This window comes from Sphaeramia orbicularis, chromosome 7, assembly GCF_902148855.1.
Source record: "Sphaeramia orbicularis chromosome 7, fSphaOr1.1, whole genome shotgun sequence".
Classification (NCBI taxonomy): Eukaryota; Metazoa; Chordata; class Actinopteri; order Kurtiformes; family Apogonidae; genus Sphaeramia; species Sphaeramia orbicularis.
Window position 1 is genome coordinate 43,836,065 of NC_043963.1, and position 20,027 is coordinate 43,856,091.

At 37.4% G+C, this 20,027-nt stretch overlaps 1 protein-coding gene across 1 annotated transcript in view; it reads right to left on the reverse strand.

The window, feature by feature from the left end:
* Positions 1-19,727, reverse strand: part of LOC115422428 (plexin-A1-like) — an 837,453-nt gene extending 817,726 nt beyond the window's left edge. Inside the window, 1 exon segment of the mRNA XM_030138774.1 lies at positions 19,574-19,727. The gene's annotated coding sequence lies outside the window, so the exon portion shown is untranslated.
* Positions 19,728-20,027: the final 300 nt, after the last annotated feature.

Genomic DNA, 20,027 nt, shown 5'->3' on the forward strand with positions numbered 1-20,027 from the left:
AAAAAAAAAAATCACTGTTGAGAGAAATTAAGTAAAAACCATCTCTGTGGCATTTTTGGAAGCAAATATAACAGTTTAAACCAAACTAACCAATGCAATGAAATGATATGTATCCCAGACCCCTGTTAGAAAAGAAACACCTAGATTCATTGTGTCCCAATACTTTTGTCTATTTGTGTATGAGTTAGGCTACTATGCTATGAAGCTAACGACATGTTAGTGAGTCCCAGAACTAGAAAACACATGAAGGACTGACTGTAAACACTGTGGTCCTGTTCCCCAAAGACACACACATGAGTTAAACCAACCACTCCCTCCTCCATCCAGGTCTGTGTTGGACTAAGCACTCAACAAAATGAGATGAGCAGTGTGTGTGTGTCTGTGTGTGTGTGTGTGTGTGTGTGTGTGTGTGTGTGTGTGTGTGTGTGTGTGTGTGTGTTGACAGGGGGAGTGTCACTGCACCCACTGACTCAGCATTTCCACGTCGACTGTCATTTCACCGCAGTTTTCCTCACCGCCGGGCCAAGCACCGCTTTGCCAGGATCCGTCTCCAAATGTTCAAAACATAAGATCAATGGCGCTGTCTGTTTACCTCATACTTTATCCCAGCTGGCAAATTGTTTCTGTTGGCAACTGGATGAATCACTGATCATACAAAATGTTAGTTTTTGTTTGTTTTGGGCTGGAAAAGTGACGGATATGAATATCGACTGATGTCCTAGTGTGCTTTGTTTAGGGCCCCCGCAGTGGGAATGAATAAACAGCAACAGTCTGAAAGTAAAGTTATGAGAATTTTAAGTTGGTGAAAAAAATAAAAAATAAACTAGTAAGTGCGAGCAGTTATGACGGACCCTCGCGCACCCACGCGACTCAGGGTGGGTCACGGTCGAGGGGTTTTGCAACTGCAGGAATACAGGGGTCTGGAGGTGTGATGTGACTGAGGATGTAACCTGGGGCACCAATGCGGTGGGGGTGGGGGTAAACATGACAAATTTATGGGCCCCAGCATTTGGGGGAGGGGCATAGAGCAGTGGAGGCTAGAAGTTGTGAAAATTTCATGTAAGATCCGCTGTATAAGAGATGTATAGAAGCCGGGAGTCGGACGTTGCAAGAATGTTAAGTTTCAGTTTCGTTTTCACGCTAGTGTAAGTCACGTTATGTATGGGACCCTCACCCCCCACACCCGCTCCAACAGATCGACACTAGACAGAATTTTTTTGAAGGAGACCACAACGTTTACGAGGAGTTTAAGCAAATATATGGTCAGCAAATTGCCAAAAATTCAAAATGGCGGACTTCCTTTTGGTCTGACGTTATCGGCCCCACTGACTTTTTTGCAGATCTCATTGATATACACATGGATACCAAATATTGTTCCGATCGGAGCATATTGCTGGGAGTAGTGATGGTGGTTGTCTTAGGGGGCTCTAAAGAGCCATTATGAAACCTAGAAAATACAACATTTTTTTCTGTCACTCATGATTCTGCCAAAAAAAACGACTTTTCATGCATCTTCAGGCCCTCAACAATGCGAAGAAAGACCCAATGAAAAACAATAGGAATAGAAACATGCTCTTAAATGGTGTTAGGATTGAACGGGTACATGTCTGTTATTTACTTGTGGGAGGTTGTAACAAGATTTAACTACTCTATCTGGAGCTATGGTGTGTTGCAATCAGTTGCTGTGACGTACTTTCCGGACTATTGGCCGCACCTGACTACAAGCCGCACCCACCCCGTCTCCAACATCTCACCATCGATTTATTGATGCCTAGCATTTTTGAGCCATGGGTTCACAGGGTGTGGAAAAAAATAGAGGCTTATAGACCGGAAATTACGATATGTTGCTTGTTGTAATATTGCAACTTCGGTGCTTAAAGGGTTAACAACCCATGTTATAATAAGATGCTTCAACAAATGACCTACAGGTTAATTTGTTTGTTTGTTTTTTGTTGCTGATGACCATCTCCTTGACAGATTCTTCATGCATCCTTTCTAGACTGATCTTCTCCGTTCATTAGTACCCAGACTGTTCATTTCCATTTCCCTTTTGGAACTCTGCGACTATTTACCTAAAACTTGCCCAAAAGTCTGATAGAAATGTGCCATCTGTCATTACTCTCCCTTCGACCCCCCTCACCCCTTCTGCATTCCAATTTAAGCCTCTTTCATCTGCTCTATCCCCCTCCTCTATCAGCGAGCCTTCCCACCCAGCGCAGATAGCACAGAATACTGTCTATTACCACTTTCACCCTTCCTCTTGCCTTCGCGGACCTCGGTTATCCCTCCTCATCCCCATCTCTTTCCACTTTAGTGCCTGAAAATCCCCCATTCTTCTTTCGCTCTTACCCTTCAACCTGTGGGTGCCTGGAAGTCAAGTATAAGGCTTGTGGAACGGCACATCTTCATGGGCTGCAACACACTGACTGTGCTCAGGAGAGCAGGAAAAACTTCAGAATGAAATGAAAACTGCCTCATCACACAGCAATTCGGTATTGGTCTTTAAGTTGGGGTAGGACAGTATAAGTTTGGCTTCTTCCTTCTCCTTTTTGGACATAAAGTATTGTTAAAGAACCACAATGAAATAGTTCAGCGTTGTGTGACATTTGTTTTTCTTTTTGGGTTGATTTAGTTTCATATATTGGAGTGTCCTGTTTAAACTGGTAATTTCTTTTGCCTAAATAAAGTCTATCTATCTATCTATCTATCTATCTATCTATCTATCTATCTATCTATCTATCTATCTATCTATCTATGTTGTTTAGTTTCACTATCTACAGCTGAAAATTAGTGATGCTTCCGATCAGATCCGATTTTTTTGGGATTAGTTTTGCCGATACCGATCCAATACCGATCCGATATGGACTTTTTTCAATGAAATTTTGATTTAAATTTGGAGTCATTATTTACAGGTTATTATGCTATTATTTTACCTGAGATCACAACTGGGCTGCATGTGGAACCTGAACTAAAACAACTATGACACCTTTGACTCTTAATCACTTTAGTTATACTCAGTGCCAATGAAAACGCAACTCTTGAATGTGTTTTATTGTTCCTGAGCTGCATCAATATGTTTAAGTTTCACCTGTATTAGATAATCCCAGACAATTTCTTAACAACCTGAGACGGGCTGTGCTATTGTCACGCTTGAATGAACTTGTCTGCATTCATAAGACTTGTTTTTCTCATTGCTCAGCAATGAACTGCTCAACTTAAGGAACTGTGGTCAGTTAAGGAGTGGTCATGTTCTGTATATAAAGGCAAGCTGAAAAGCACCAAAATCATTTGCAATAACTCAGCGATGCCTAGACTGACACGTGACCAAAGATGCCATGCTATGAGGCTCCTGGAGGCTGGAATTTCTGCTCGGCAGGTGGGGCGCCATTTTGGATGCAATGTGTCCACCATAGTCAGGATGCAACAGAGGCATGAAGAAACTGGCTCAACTGCAGACAGACCTCGCCTTGGACGAGCACATGTGACCACACCACAGCAGGATCACTACACTGAGCTGCAGCACCTCCGGGACCGCTGTGTGACTTTTGGTTTTGGGGGTCCTTGAGTTTCTTTCTTTATCCTTATTTTTTGTCAACAAATTTGGATGTGATTTTTTATTTTTACTGTATAGACATGGGCTATGATTAATTCCAAAGAGCTTATGGAATAAAAATCCTCATCGATTAAAAAAAATATAAGAATCTTCAAGTGTTGCGTTTTCATTGGCACTGAGTATATAATTTTTGCACTTTCCAAATTCATACAGTGGGACAAATTAGAAACTTATATTTTCCACCGTTGTAGCGCCTCTATGGACAGGTCTGTCCAGGTATTAAATGGAGGTGCGTTCCGTGCCATACATTAGTGATGTGAAGCGGGCTCCTTGCAGGTTGGGTTGGGGTGGGTCCAGAGAATATCAGTTTATTTGCGGGGAGGGTTGGGTCAGGTCAAATAATTCCACAAAAGCCTCGCAGGTTGAAAAAAAACCTGACTCGCACACCACTATCATACCTCATAATGAGTACAAGTGCAAAGTGAAAGTGAAACTTATAGACGCTTTACTAGTACCTCTAAGCCTCCTGCTGTTGTGCAGCTTTTCCCTACCTCCGGAAACTTTAATTTGAGGGGGCAGAACAATCTCTTGACTAAATACGATCCAATCCAATCTTCTAAAAAATGCCCGATCGGCAGCCGATACCAATCTGTAGATAATAATGGGACATCTGTACTGAAAACTGTCAGTTTTTGATGCTTTGAAGCTATAAAACTATAAAACTAAAGAGATCATAGTCAACTTAAATTAAACATAATAACTCTACCACAGCACTAAACCCTCTACAAACCAAGAAAAAATTGTACAAATGTCATCGTAATTGTACATTTCTACCTTTCCTGTCAGTACTGTGGTCTAATGCCGCATTTCCACTACGTCAGGGGTGTCAAACTCACTTTACTTCAGGGGCCACATTCAGCTAAATTTGATCTGAAGTGGGCCGAACCAGTAAAATAATAACATAATTCTATATAAATAATGTCAACTCCAAAATTTTCTCTGTTTTAGAGTGAAAAAAGTCAAATTAAACGATGAAAATGTTTACATCGACAAACTATCCTTTCAAACAATGTGAATAACACGAGCAAACTGAAAAAAATGAGTGTAACTTTAACAATATTCTGCCTCAGTTTTCATTTACACATGCTCAATTATAACTTACAGATCACTACAAATACACCAAACATTTAATATCAGGCAGAATATTGTTAAAATAGTACTTACTTTTCTTAAAACATTTCAGGTTGTTCATATTTTTTCAGGTTATTCACATTTCTTGTGAAATTATACTTTATTTTAGTGTAAATACAGGGCGGGGAAGCAAAATTTACAATGAACATTTAGTTGTTTTTTCTCAGCAGGCACTACGTCAATTGTTTTGAAACCAAACATATATTGATGTCATAATCATACCTAACACTATTATCCATACCTTTTCAGAAACTTTTGCCCATATGAGTAAAACGTCAAAGAGTGTGTGATTTGCTGAATGCACTCGTCACACCAAAGGAGATTTCAAAAATAGTTGGAGTGTCCATAAAGACTGTTTATAATGGAAAGAAGAGAATGACTATGAGCAAAACTATTACGAGAAAGTCTGGAAGATACTATTAAAGAAGAATGGGAGAAGTTGTCACCCGAATATTTGAGGAACACTTGCGCAAGTTTCAGGAAGCGTGTGAAGGCAGTTATTGAGAAAGAAGGAGGACACATAGAATAAAAACATTTTCTATTATGTCAATTTTCTTGTGGCAAATAAATTCTCATGACTTTCAATAAACTAATTGGTCATACCCTGCCTCAAAATATTGTAAATTTTGCTTCCCCACCCTGTATGGACATATACATACATATGGCCGACTTCTTCTATTAAACTTTAGCTCCAGCTAACGGCAGAAAAACCAAATCACTTACTAAAGCGTCCAAATAAAGTGGATAAGAGTGTAAAGACTACTGAAAAAAACCTGAGAAGCCTATGGAACTGCAGATACCAGAACAGATATCTACATCTGAAAGGCATGTAGGGAAAAAACAAGAGCCAAACATTCTTTGACCTTGGCCCAGAACTAAATATAAGCAAAGAGAAAACGAGGGTAAAGGGAGGATGTCCGAGAGTGTGTGTAAGAAACAGGGACGTGCAGATTGGATGAATGCTTCAGACGCACAGGAAACACACACACACTAGTTAAGGAGTTGCCGTTTGTTCGGATACACATCTTAATATGGGTCGTAGATGCACACGCACACACACGTACTGATTATTTTGCTGCCTCAACTGTTCAGACAGTGCAGAACATAAGGCAGAAATTGGCCATTTGGGACGACAAGCACAAGCTGTATGGTTTTGGAGCAGCAGAAGGAAATGGGCTGCTCAAATTCTTTTAATTGCTGACAAAACAACAGCAGAATTATCTTTGCTCACATTACGATAGGAACTCTCCCTGGCCATCCAACATCCCGCCCACATGCATATGCCGCTCATGACAATCAAAAAGATCCTCGCAATCATAGGTGGAAGGCGGAAATCCCAGGAGGGGACAGGGGAGATATATCCCCCCCAATAATAAGATTGTCCCCCCCTCCCAAAAACAACAAAAAAATAATTTAGAATAATTTATCAAGATCCAATGAAGGCATGATACAAGAGGTTCTATATTTAACCCTATTTTGGCTATTTTTGAATACTTTTGATTTTGCCTTTATATACTATACAAAGAAATATTTACTATACTCATGTTTGGTATCTTTTTTTTTTCAGCACAACTTCATCTATCTCATCTGTCTATAATTTTTTCACTTCAACTAACTGTATCAACACAGAAGGCCAAAAAACACTCAAAAAATATAAAATCCGATTTGAAAAATGTATAGAATTTCTTGCATAAATACCACAAAGATGCTTAACAAACCTTTTCAAAGACTTTAAAAGTGAATATTGGTTCCAAATATTAGGAATATAAAATCAAAATTGTAACAAATTAAAACCGTATTCGCATATTTGACAAAAAAGCATATCTTTACATTGGCGTTTTCTCCGGTTTTCTGACCCTCACAGTGTTTCAAGTCCGCACTTTCGAATGCAAAAGTAGTCTCAGTGACCCACTATAGACCAAGGTTCTAATAGTTTTGGATTTTTCATTAGAGTTTAGTTTTATATACTTTTGGCTTATTTTTTCTCTAATTCAGTTAATTTTAATTCGTTTTTAGAGCAGTTTTGCTAGTTTTTATTAGTTTTCGTTATTTTCTAAATGCTTAGTTTTAGTTTAGTTTTAGTTTTTTTTATATCTTTTCTCTTCTTCACCGTCGTATTCAAATCAATCCCAGACAGGACTCTGCTGCTTTCTCCCAACTTTAGTCTCCATGTTTCCAGGTAGAGTGGAGACCAGAAGACGACTGGAAACCACAAGTGACAAGAAGTGATGGACTGTTAAATATCACATGGTGCCAGCAGCTAAAATTGCTTGAGGGAAATAAGTCGATTTTATATCAATCCGACATTGACAAAGACGAAAACGGAGGGAATTTTATCCAGAATTTTTATACGTTTTAGTTAGTTTTGTAAACACACAACACAGTTTCAGTTAGTTATCTTTTTTTTTTCTTTTAATTATAGTTTTTTATTTATTTCAGTTAACGGAAATGTTTTTACAATTCTAGTTTCCGTCATTTCGTTAGTTTTCGTTAACAATAATAACCTTGCTATAGACGCTATGGCATGTTGAAAATGTCATGTGATTGAGTCATGGGACCGTGACCGTGGACCCCTAAGGGATAATAAAAATGAAACAATTTTTTTTTTTTTTTTTTTAAGTTTTAGAAATTCTAACCCCCCCCACCCCTTCTTCACTGCGGTACAGTTCACAAGTTTCTCTTCAACTTTCAGTGTGAGCAGCAGTTCTTTTGTTTCTATTTCTAGAAAGTCAAACGCAGGTACGGTTAATCGTCAGTCCAACAGAGATAGAAAACCACAACAAGTGAAAGACAGTAAGTCATTTATCACACCAACTGTTCAACAAGCACACACTTGTAAATAGGAACAGCAACATTTTCCCAACTTCACATTCATCGCATTTCATCAGCATCCTGGTTAAGCTAGCAGCTAACGATTATTAACAACCTTGTGCAGGTCTTCAGAAACAACACACCATAAACATCACCGGATCATTTAGATCAGTGGTTTTCAACCTTTTATTACTCACTTTATGGAGATAACGTGCAAAAAAAAACAACCTTTTTGTTTAAGAAAAATGGTTAATTACAATCTATTAACAATAACAAGCAATTGATTTACACTCAAACATGTTAGTGCAGATCAGATTTATCCAGAACAGCAAAGTTACAGTAATGGTATGAAGTGCAATGTATGGGATGATGCATAGGCGTCCATTGTGTTGGTTGATATGGAACTAAAACAATAAAATCCATGAATATAAAAGTGAACAGCTGTAGAATAGCTGTCTACTGTAGTGACCACTATGCATGAAAGGGTTAAAACATCTGAACAACACTGTAAGGCAAGTTTCAAAGGAGAGTAAGAGAGAAAAAGATACAGCATTAAACTGAGATTTTCATCCCTGCTCACAAGTTCTATTTTAAACGTAGGGAAGCGAATGTTTGCGAACAGGAAGCGAATAAAAGAGCCTTCCAACCTCTGTCTTGTGGTTACCTGTCACATCTGTGCAAGCGCAGAAGCATCTCTTCCCTTACAACAGAAGCTATTTCAATCTGCCTGCCCCGTTTGATCTGTCTTGGCCTTTCACTGCGGAGGCTGCATCAAATACACGCAGGGAACTTAAAAGCTCCGTCGCTTCATCTCACTCTCTTTGCGCGTTTTTTTTTTTTTTTTTTTTTTTTTTTTTAACTCCCATCTCAGTTTTGCATCTCTTCCTCTCCTATTCTGTTCGGTTAAGATAGAGGTTGGCAGTTGTAAACATGGTGGTTCATCCGAAAAAGGAAAGAGGGTCACTATCGACGGTCAACGCTCGATGCTTGGAGTTCAGGAAGACTTAGTTCATATGGCAGGATTTGTCACTGTTCCTTTGCTAAAAACAGGGCTCCTACAGGTTTCGACAAGTTCAATTTAAGACTTTTAAAGACCATTTTAAGACTATTTAGAACAAAATTGAACCCTTTCATGCATGAATTATGAGAACCTTAATCACGATTTTTTTCCTGAGTGTTTTCATCCCTCTTTAGGCATAAAAATAATAATTCTACAGGGTGGGGAAGCAAAATTTACAATGAACATTTAATTGTTTTCTCTCAGCAGGAACTACGTCAATTGTTTTGAAACCAAACATATACTGATGTCATAATCATACCTAACACTATTATCCATACCTTTTCAGAAACTTTTGCCCATATGAGTAATCAGGAAAGCAAACGTCAAAGAGTGTGTGATTTGCTGAATGCACTCGTCACACCAAAGGAGATTTCAAAAATAGTTGGAGTGTCCATAAAGACTGTTTATAATGGAAAGAAGAGAATGACTATGAGCAAAACTATTACGAGAAAGTCTGGAAGATGCTATTAAAGAAGAATGGGAGAAGTTGTCACCCGAATATTTGAGGAACATTTGCGCAAGTTTCAGGAAGCGTGTGAAGGCAGTTATTGAGAAAGAAGGAGGACACATAGAATAAAAACATTTTCTACTATGTCAGTTTTCTTGTGGTAAATAAATTCTCATGACTTTCAATAAACTAATTGGTCATACACTGTCTTTCAATCCCTGCCTCAAAATATTGTAAATTTTGCTTCCCCACCCTGTAGATGGACCCCCTCAGTTTTGTGACACACTCCTATTCCCTGCTTTGCATATTATACGCAAACCTAATGGCCAACACTTTAGAAGACTGGGATAAATATAGAAAAAGAAAAAAAGAACAGATTTGTGGTTGAAAAGACTTACACACCTACTTTTAAACAGGATAAAAACCCATGGGTATCAGCAGGTTTTACAGATATATGCCGGTATCACACAGATTGGACCTAGAATGAAGCACAAAAGTTTGTGTTTGCGTGATCAGACAAGGCTGTCATCGAGAGAAAAGACTGAAAAAAAAAAAACGCTTAAGAAAAATGGGACAAGCAGTTGCAACTTTTCTGTGTTTTGACTAAATACCTTGCATGTTAATCCATCATTAATTAGAATGTGCATAGCTGGATTTGTACAGGAATGTTAATGGAATATTAATTTTTTATCAGCCATGTAAACAGCTTAGTAGGGAAATTAACAAATTAAAACATAAAAACCTGAATATTTTTCACTTTTAAAGTCTCACTATCATCTCAGCTTCTAAAATCCAGCCTACATCCTTCATGTTATTCACAAATCTGTACGTTTTCCTTACTTACAGCTCGACCACAGATGAGCAAAGAGAAAAACAACTGAAATTTCTCCATAACACTGAACACAAAAGATATATCAGCCCAACCATAAACTGTTTCCCCCATGGAAATAAGCTTTTGCAATAGCTATTATTATTACTAAGTGTGACTGAGTGCAAACTTCATCAAGACCAGACTTATGGAAAATTTCCTTCAGGTGTTTTCTAAAAACTAAAGAGATCATAGTCAACTTAAATTAAACATAATAACTCTACCACAGCACTAAACCCTCTACAAACCAAGAAAAAATTGTACAAATGTCATCATAATTGTACATTTCTACCTTTCCTGTCAGTACTGTGGTCTAATGCCGCATTTCCACTACGTCAGGGGTGTCAAACTCACTTTACTTCAGGGGCCACATTCAGCTAAATTTGATCTGAAGTGGGCCGAACCAGTAAAATAATAACATAATTCTATATAAATAATGTCAACTCCAAAATTTTCTCTATGTTTTAGAGTGAAAAAAGTCAAATTAAACGATGAAAATGTTTACATCGACAAACTATCCTTTCAAACAATGTGAATAACACGAGCAAACTGAAAAAAATGAGTGTAACTTTAACAATATTCTGCCTCAGTTTTTCATTTACACATGCTCAATTATAACTTACAGATCACTACAAATACACCAAACATTTAATATCAGGCAGAATATTGTTAAAATAGTACTTACTTTTCTTAAAACATTTCAGGTTGTTCATATTTTTTCAGGTTATTCACATTTCTTGTGAAATTATACTTTATTTTAGTGTAAATACAGGGCGGGGAAGCAAAATTTACAATGAACATTTAGTTGTTTTTTCTCAGCAGGCACTACGTCAATTGTTTTGAAACCAAACATATACTGATGTCATAATCATACCTAACACTATTATCCATACCTTTTCAGAAACTTTTGCCCATATGAGTAATCAGGAAAGCAAACGTCAAAGAGTGTGTGATTTGCTGAATGCACTCGTCACACCAAAGGAGATTTCAAAAATAGTTGGAGTGTCCATAAAGACTGTTTATAATGGAAAGAAGAGAATGACTATGAGCAAAACTATTACAATAAAGTCTGGAAGTGGAGGAAGCAACAAAAAACGTACCAAAGCTTTTATTAAAGCTCTCAAATCCAAAATCCTACAGGATCCAACCAAATCCATGAGAAAAATTGCAATTGAACTTGAGGTAGACAACAAGACCGTTAGAAATGCAGTAAAATATGGTTTGAAGATAAAATCTTACACAAGAACACCAAAACATTTGTTGACAACAGCAACAAATCCAACTTTAGCAATTTTTGGGAATCATGTTTATGGCCGCCTTCTAGCCCAGATCTAAACCCTCTGGATTCTGCTATTTGGGGCGTTTTAGAACATGCTTCCAATAGAACATCACACAGCAATGTGGACTTTCTTAAAGATACTATTAAAGAAGAATGGGAGAAGTTGTCACCCGAATATTCGAGGAACACTTGCGCAAGTTTCAGGAAGCGTGTGAAGGCAGTTATCGAGAAAGAAGGAGGACACATAGAATAAAAACATTTTCTATTATGTCAATTTTCTTGTGACAAATAAATTCTCATGACTTTCAATAAACTAATTGGTCATACACTGTCTTTCAATCCCTGCCTCAAAATATTGTAAATTTTGCTTCCCCACCCTGTATATCATTAAATACATGTTTCTTTGCTTCAAAAATTAAATATCCATTTGAGTGGACAGTTTTGCAGCTCCATGAAAAATGGGTTCATAAAAAGCTGTCAATTGCATTTTTTTTTTCATGCCTAAAGACGAATAAAAACAGGAGAAAAATCATGATTAAGGTTCTCCTAATTCATGCATGAAAGGGTTAAACAACAGAACCAACAGTCGGACAGAAAAGCCTTCTGGTAATAATCTAATACGTAACCTAGTGGGACTGTTTCACTGATAAGCCGTTCATGCTTTTCCCATATCGCATCTGTTGTACCTTCATTGGAAGAAGTCTATCTCGCCGCTATTTGATCTGCATGCTCATCTGACAAATCGTCTTCCAAAAGCAGTTAAAACGACTTGTGTTGTGTGTGGGACTCAAAATTGGTCTCTTGCCATGTAATATCAGCTTACTTGGCAGTCTAGTCCTCGGCAGCTCAATGGGAGCGAGCGTGGCTCTAAGGCTGCTGGGTCGCTGCCTCGGCTCCCGCTGGGGACGCCCATACACCATTTAAATGTAGACTCTGAAGGCGCTCGGAATAAAAAAAAAAAAAACTCTCCCGTTAAATGGCATTTTCTATCACTTCCTGCGGACATGTTACGATTATAGCCTTCCTCCAGGTGTTTCTGAGAGGTAAGGAGTTAAAAGTGCTTTACAAATCATGTTTATTGTCATTCTATTGCCACCTTTCCACTTGGGTTTATTTATTACCGTCACTTGAGGTATGAGGCAACTGGATGCAGACGGACCGCGGGGTGTATATAGTCAATTGTCTGCAGCTTTCAGCTCAGCCGGGGTCTGAGAGAGCACCCACACAACCCTGATCCCCCCCTTTCTCCCCCGTTTCTCCCCCCTCCCTTCCAGATATACGCATATTCCCTGTGGCGACCGGTGCTTTCAACCAAGGTGAAGTGGCGAGCTACCGGCGGACTCCACACTCACTTATATTGTAGCTCATAAAACTCTCCCCATGAGGAGCTACTTATCGAACAGTAAACGGAGTCATGACCACACAATCTACTGCAACTGTGAAATAAAACTGTGCATCAATTAATCAATTATACCTCGAAGGATACGGGAGCCCAGCTTTACCTACTGAATTCAATAAACTGTCCGTAATATTAACCCATAAAGTCCAAATGTGACTTTTGCGTCAGTTCCCAAATGAATTTTTCTCTCTATTTCACATTTCTTAAGTGATTTATCACCGTTTATTCTAATATTATCCTCTGTATTTTGCATTTTTCAGTGAAAATCACGTATTTTCTTATATTTAATTCTCTGATCATGTAGACCACAGGTGTCAAACATGCAGCCCGGGGGCCAAATCCGGCCCGCCAAAGGGTCCGATCTGGCCCCTGGGATGAATTTGTGAAATGCAGAAATTACACTGACAATATTAACAATCAAATCATTTTAGGTCAATTCAATCTCAAGTGGGTCAGAGCAGTAAAATATCATAATAACCTATACATAATAATGAAAACTACAATTTTTTTTCTCTTTGTTGTGGAAAAAAAAAGTAAAATTACACAAAAATGTTTACATTTACAGACTAGCCTTTTACAAAAAATGTGAATAACCTGAAATTTCTTCATAGAAGTATGTGGAATTTTAACAATATTCTGCCTATTATTAATTGTTGTGTGTATAGATGTGTGATAAATGATAAACTACGGTGTAAAATTGTTCAAATGGCACTGATATTTCTTAAGAATTTTCAGGTTCATATTTGTTCGTGTTATGTTCAAGTATGGTAAGTAGATGTAAACATTTTCATGACAGAATTTGACTTTTTTCACTCAAAAACAGAGAAAAAAACCTTTGGAGTTGACATTATTTATATGTTTTTATCCTATTATTTATATTTTTTTACTGGTCTGGACCACTTTATATTATATTAGGCTGAATGTGGCCCCTTAACTAAAATGACTTTGACACCCCTGATGTAGACGTTCATAAAAACTCAGATTAAAGTCGAGGGTTAATGTAACAAAAGTGGCCTTTTCAAGTAAAGATATCAATAAATGAATATAAAACAAGTCTGTCCAACCATTGTCGTTGATCCAACTCTGTGGGTTTTACTGGTGAATCAATGTTGTAGAAGATGACGGTGTTTCCGCGTTAACTATGGAGCCTCTGAACGTCCAAATGGGTCTCTACATTTAACATTTCTTACGGGATTTTTCACCATTTATTATGAAGCATTCCTCAGTATTTAACATTTTTCCAGTGTAAATGAGTTATTTTCCAATATTTATTTATTTTGAAGCGGCTACTGACACAGTACTGTGACACGAAATATCAGTTTGTAGAAGATGACGGTATTTCCATGGTAACTACGGAACTTCTGAACGTCCAAATGAGTCTTTACATTTAACATTTCTTACGGGACTTTTAACAATTTATTATGAAGAATTCCTCTGTATTTTGTATTTTGCCAGTGTAACTCAGTTATTTTCCAGTATTTAATTTCGAAGCGGCTACTGACACAGTACTGTGGCACAAAATATCGGTTTGTAGAAGATGACGGTATTTCCAGAGTAACTCTGGAAACTCTGAACGTCCAAATGAGTCTTTACATTTAACATTTCCTATGGGACTTTTCACCATTTATTATGAAGAATTCCTCTGTATTTTGCATTTTTCCAGTGTAAATCAGTTAATTTCCAATATTTATTTATTTTGAAGCGGCTACTGACACAGTACTGTGGCATGAAATATCAGTTTGTAGAAGATGACGGTATTTCCATGGTAACTACGGAACTTCTGAACGTCCAAATGAGTCTTTACATTTAACATTTCTTACGGGACTTTTCTCCATTTATTATGAAGAATTCCTCTGTATTTAGCATTTTTCCAGTGTAAATCAGTTATTTTCCAGTATTTAATTTCGAAGTGGCTACTGACACAGTACTGTGGCACGAAATATCGGGTTGTAGAAGATGACAGTATTTCTGCGGTAACTACGGAACCTCTGAACGTCCAAATTTAACATTTCTTAAGTGATTTTTCACCAATTATTATGAAGTATTCCTCTGTATTTTGCATTTTATCAGTGAAAATCAGTTATTTTCTGATATTTAATTTCGAAGTGGCTACTGACACAGTACTGTGGCACGAAATATCGGTTTGTAGAAGATGACAGTATTTCTGCGGTAACTACGGAACCTCTGAACGTCCAAATTTAACATTTCTTAAGTGATTTTTCACCAATTATTATGAAGTATTCCTCTGTATTTTGCATTTTATCAGTGAAAATCAGTTATTTTCCGATATTTAATTTCGAAGTGGCTACTGACACAGTACTGTGGCACGAAATATCGGTTTGTAGAAGATGACAGTATTTCTGCGGTAACTACGGAACCTCTGAACGTCCAAATTTAACATTTCTTAAGTGATTTTTCACCAATTATTATGAAGTATTCCTCTGTATTTTGCATTTTATCAGTGAAAATCAGTTATTTTCCGATATTTAATTTCGAAGTGGCTACTGACACAGTACTGTGGCACGAAATATTGGTTTGTAGAAGATGACAGTATTTCTGCGGTAACTACGGAACCTCTGAACGTCCAAATTTAACATTTCTTAAGTGATTTTTCACCAATTATTATGAAGTATTCCTCTGTATTTTGCATTTTTTCAGTGAAAATCAGTTATTTTCCGATATTTAATTTCGAAGTGGCTACTGACACAGTACTGTGGCACGAAATATCGGTTTGTAGAAGATGACAGTGTTTCCGCGGTAACTACAGAACCTCTGAAAGTCCAAACGGATCATTTCTAATGACCATAAAAAGACGACAAACTGCGTTTTACACCAATTATTTCCAAGTATTAATAGATTTAGTGGATCAGAAGTAGGCTTAATGAAAAATGTTTGATCAGTGGATGGTTTTAGTCGCTGGTGGCTGTTTGGGTCTTTCTGGGTTGAACTGATTGGAATGATGCTACTGTGTGAAACTGAAATGTAGGAGACTGCTACAAGGCAAAGCGCTCATCCTGGATTTTCCTTTAAAATACGTCTCAAAACTGGATACAGAACCCACAGAATATCTACGAAACATAGAAAGGTAGCTTCACGGAGCGCGCGAGAAGACCGGATGATCTCCTCTAAGAACAAATGAATAATAAAAGACTCCTAGAATAAACTGGGTAATTAGGTTGCAGGCAGCTCAAAGCACACGTAACGGCGCTGTCATCGACGGCGACTGCGTTTCTGACTCATTTAGCCTCAAAAATATTGAACTAAAACGTTCCTCTGTCATGATGTCGCTGTAACTATGCGCGCAGTCACTTTAGATGTCACGCCTCAGCCCAAAGTGGAGGTGATGCTCAGGGTCTGTGGCTTATCAGCGAAAACCAGCACACATTCACAACACAACATACATATGAACCCAAGATATGAAGAACAACACTAGGTCTGCTCCAACATACGTCTGGGTGCATCTACTCTACAGCTTTCATATCATCGCAACACATCCTCACATGTTCACCCCCCGAGAGACATCAGAAGAGGGAGAAGGAGATGAGAGGGAGTTGAGAAGTCACTCTCTCTCTCTCATACACAATCTGAAGGTTTTTTTTTTTTTTTTTTTCTGTGTGCTTGGCAGTCAAACCGGTGGCTTGGTGCCCGTAGCCTCTCAAAACCAGCCCGTCTGCCTCACCTACGCATTTCAAGTCAAAAATTCATAAGGTGACACAAAACTGTCAGAGCATGTTGATGCCACTCCAAAATGATGATGCTGTGTATATATATGTGTGTGTGTGTGTGTGTGTGTGTGTGTGTTAATATGTGGGTGGGATGTACGGATATACATGTCGATGGCCAAAAAACAAAACCTCATCTGCAAATTTTTTAGATTTTGAGTTTTCACATTAAATGGTGAGAACAAGGATGATATTATGAACACATAATATAGAAACAGAGTCTGAGAACAGTAGAATATGCTTGATTTTTTTTAACCCTTTCATGCATAGTGGTCACTACAGTGGACAGCTATTCTACAGCAGTTCTCTTGTATATTCATGCATTTTATTATTTTAGTTTCATATCAGCTAACACAATACACAATACACCGTAACTGATAACATTACAGTAACTTGGCTTTTCTTGATAAACCTGATCAAACATGTTTGAGTGTAAATCAATACCTTGTTATTGTTATTAGACTTTAATTAACAACAAAAGTTCTATTTTTTTGTTGTTTTTTTTTTGGCATGAAGAGACTAGTATTGGAGTTCACTACAAACACAAAGTTAGAATATTTCTTTTTTTGTCATTTTTTTGGGGTCATTTTTGCCATTTGTAAATAAAATTATGTCTGGTCAAATCAATTCCTTGTTATTGTTATTAGAATTTAATTAACAACAAAAGTTCTCTTTTTTTTTTTTGGCATGAAGAGACTAGTATTGGAGTTCACTACAAACAAAAAGTTAAGGATATTTCTTTTTTTTTTGTCTTTTTTTGGGGGTCATTTTTGCCATTTGTAAATAAAATTATGTCTGGTCATTAAAAAAAATGTGTTTCAATTTTTTACATTTCAATTATTTGACTTTAATTAACAACAAAAGTTCTATTTTTTTTTTTTTTGGCATGAAGAGACTAGTATTGGAGTTCACAACAAACAAAAAGTTAAGGATATTTCTTTTTTTTTTTTTTTTGTCATTTTTTTTGGGTCATTTTTGCCATTTGTAAATAAAATTATGTCTGGTCATTAAAAAAAATGAGTTTCAGTTTTTTAGATTTCAATTATTAGACTTTAACAACAAAAGTTCTATTTTTTTTGGGAAGGGGGGGCATGAAGAGACTAGTATCGGAGTTCACTACAAACAAAAAGTTAAGGATATTTCTTTTTTTTGTCATTTTTTTTGGGGTCATTTTTGCCATTTGTAAATAAAATTATGTCTGGTCATTAAAAAAAAAAAAAAATGTGTTTCAATTAAATTCACACACAAAAAAGTAAAAAGTGTTGTCCAACTGAAAAAAACAGCCCCAAAAATTTTATTTATCCATAACTTTCTGTTTGTAGAGTATGTTAAAATGTGAGAAAACATCAAATTAGCAGCATTTAATGTTTTTATTTCATAGTTTTCACATAGTGTATCAGTAAATACACGTTTTGTTGCTTTGAAAAATTAAATGCACATTTTTGCAACTCCATGAAAAACAGCTTCATAGAAAAATAAAATAATATTAATAATAATAATAATAATAATAATAATAATAATAATAATAATAATAATCTCGTTGTTTTTTAAATGCCTAAAGAGGAATAAGGAAAAAAATCTTGACTAACGTTCTCATAACACTGGTCAACAGGTTTATTGTTTAAGTTTTTTGAGCTGATTTAGGATAATTTTGGTGTGCTGAATCCAAAAATCACGTTAATTTTGCTCAATCAGGTCAACTTTCTCAACTATGCTACATATTGGCTTTTTAACATTTTTGCTTACATTTATGGGCATTTTCACATCATATGATACAAAATTCTTTCATATTTCTTGCAATAAACGAGTTCTGAAGATTTTACTTTTGCCAATTTATAATTAATGTTTTTTTTAATATTACAGGTGAATGAAATAGCTTCGACTAGAAGATCTTGTAAAAAATAAGCCTGACGTATTCTGCTACATCTGCGGTGAATACACCATTGTACCTAACAGGTACAATGGTGAAATGATTGTTTTTTTTCTCTTAAAACCTATTTTGGGTGAGAACTATATATAAAAAATCAACTGATAAAGTCACAAAAATGTAATCCATTTTGTGAGAAGATCAATTTTTTAAAATCAAATTAGCATTGATTGAGAAAAACAGATGTCATTTTTGGATTTAGCGCTGCAAAATGGTCCTAATTCAGTTGAAAAAACCTAGACAACTTGCAAAAAACATTTTTTTTTGTAACCCAGTGTATTTAGTGCATGAAAGGGTTAACAAAGACCATACTCTAATAAAACTAAACTTTTTTTTTGTTTGTTTCCTGCAAAAAGTGATTTTTTCAGATAGGAGGTTTTGTATTCTGGCTATTGATGTGTTCAAGCAAAAATACACACTCTAACATACACACATCACACAACCTAAATGAAATTCAATCAGTTCAATTTCAGATCCCAGACTAGTGCATGCAAACTTTTTTCACGTGCGCGCACACACGCATGCACGAGCGCGCAATACTTCTAAATACTGTATGTACGTGGACGCGCACTGTGAACGAGAAGGATGTTTCCAAGTTCAAAATCGTGATTTGAGTGAAGATGCACCGTTGTCAGCATTCACACTGCATTTAATGTCAAAGTGAAGCACAAAAAAAAAAAAAAAAAAAAACAACAAAACAAACCTCCCAAATAAAACCCACAAATCCCCTTAAAACAAAAAAAAAAAAAACTCCTCTAAGGTTCCTGTAGGTGTTAGTAGCAGTGTGATACATCATTATTAGAATACTGCGATCCAAATGTGCCACAGAAACATAAAAAAAAAAAAAAAGAAGAAACAGCCCCATACACCAGCGGACTACTCACACCGACCACTGTGCATCCAAAATCCGCATTTCGGCACCAGTGAATAAAACAATCCTTCACCTTCATTAACTTCCCCTAATTCCATCAAAGAATTGGACCTTGAGTCATTTCACAGACATCCATCCGCAGCCTCCCCGTGCGCCTGGCTGCTTCTCTCCGTGTGCGCAAAAGCGAACCATGCGGTGTTTGAGAGCGCAAAAACTGAAAGGACGTCTCCGGTAGGACACTGGTCCATCTGTGCTCCCGTTAGAGACCAAGAAGACGGACAAGAGAGGTGTGTGTGTGTGAAGGAGGAACAGGAGGATAGAGGAAGGATAGTGGATAGGAACATTTCACATGGATAAAAAAAATAAAAATAAAAAAAAAAAGCTCCAAGACGCACGGAAAGGATGGACAACAAGGACAAAAAAAAAAAGTTTGGGCGTACTTACTGATTAAAGCGCCCTTTGCCTTGGTTCTGCTAGGCATGTTTTTTTCTAAGATGTCAGAGTTGCAGTAGAAGACATTTCCATTCCCGGTGGGTTTGTCTGATAGAAGCAGTACCGGCTCCAACGCTCAGCTCTGCAGATCCGTGCGCACCGGAGAGCAGCGCTCAGCATGAATGAGAGGAGCTGCGGTTAGACTCCGGCATCCCCCCGGTGTGGAGGGAGGGAGGGAGGGAGGAGAGAGAGAGAGAGAGAGAGAGAGAGGAGAGAGAGAGAGAGAGGCGACGGTGGAGGTTTATTGACAGGAGTGCGCCCCCTGGCTGCGAACATGCGTCACGGAGGGTTTCCAGACGCACCGCTCTTTAGGACGCATAGAGGGCAGCATTGGACCCGGTAGAGGTGGAGGTGGAGGTGGAGGAAGAGGCGGAAAAGAGTGTTCTTCTCCTCCTATGGCACAGGT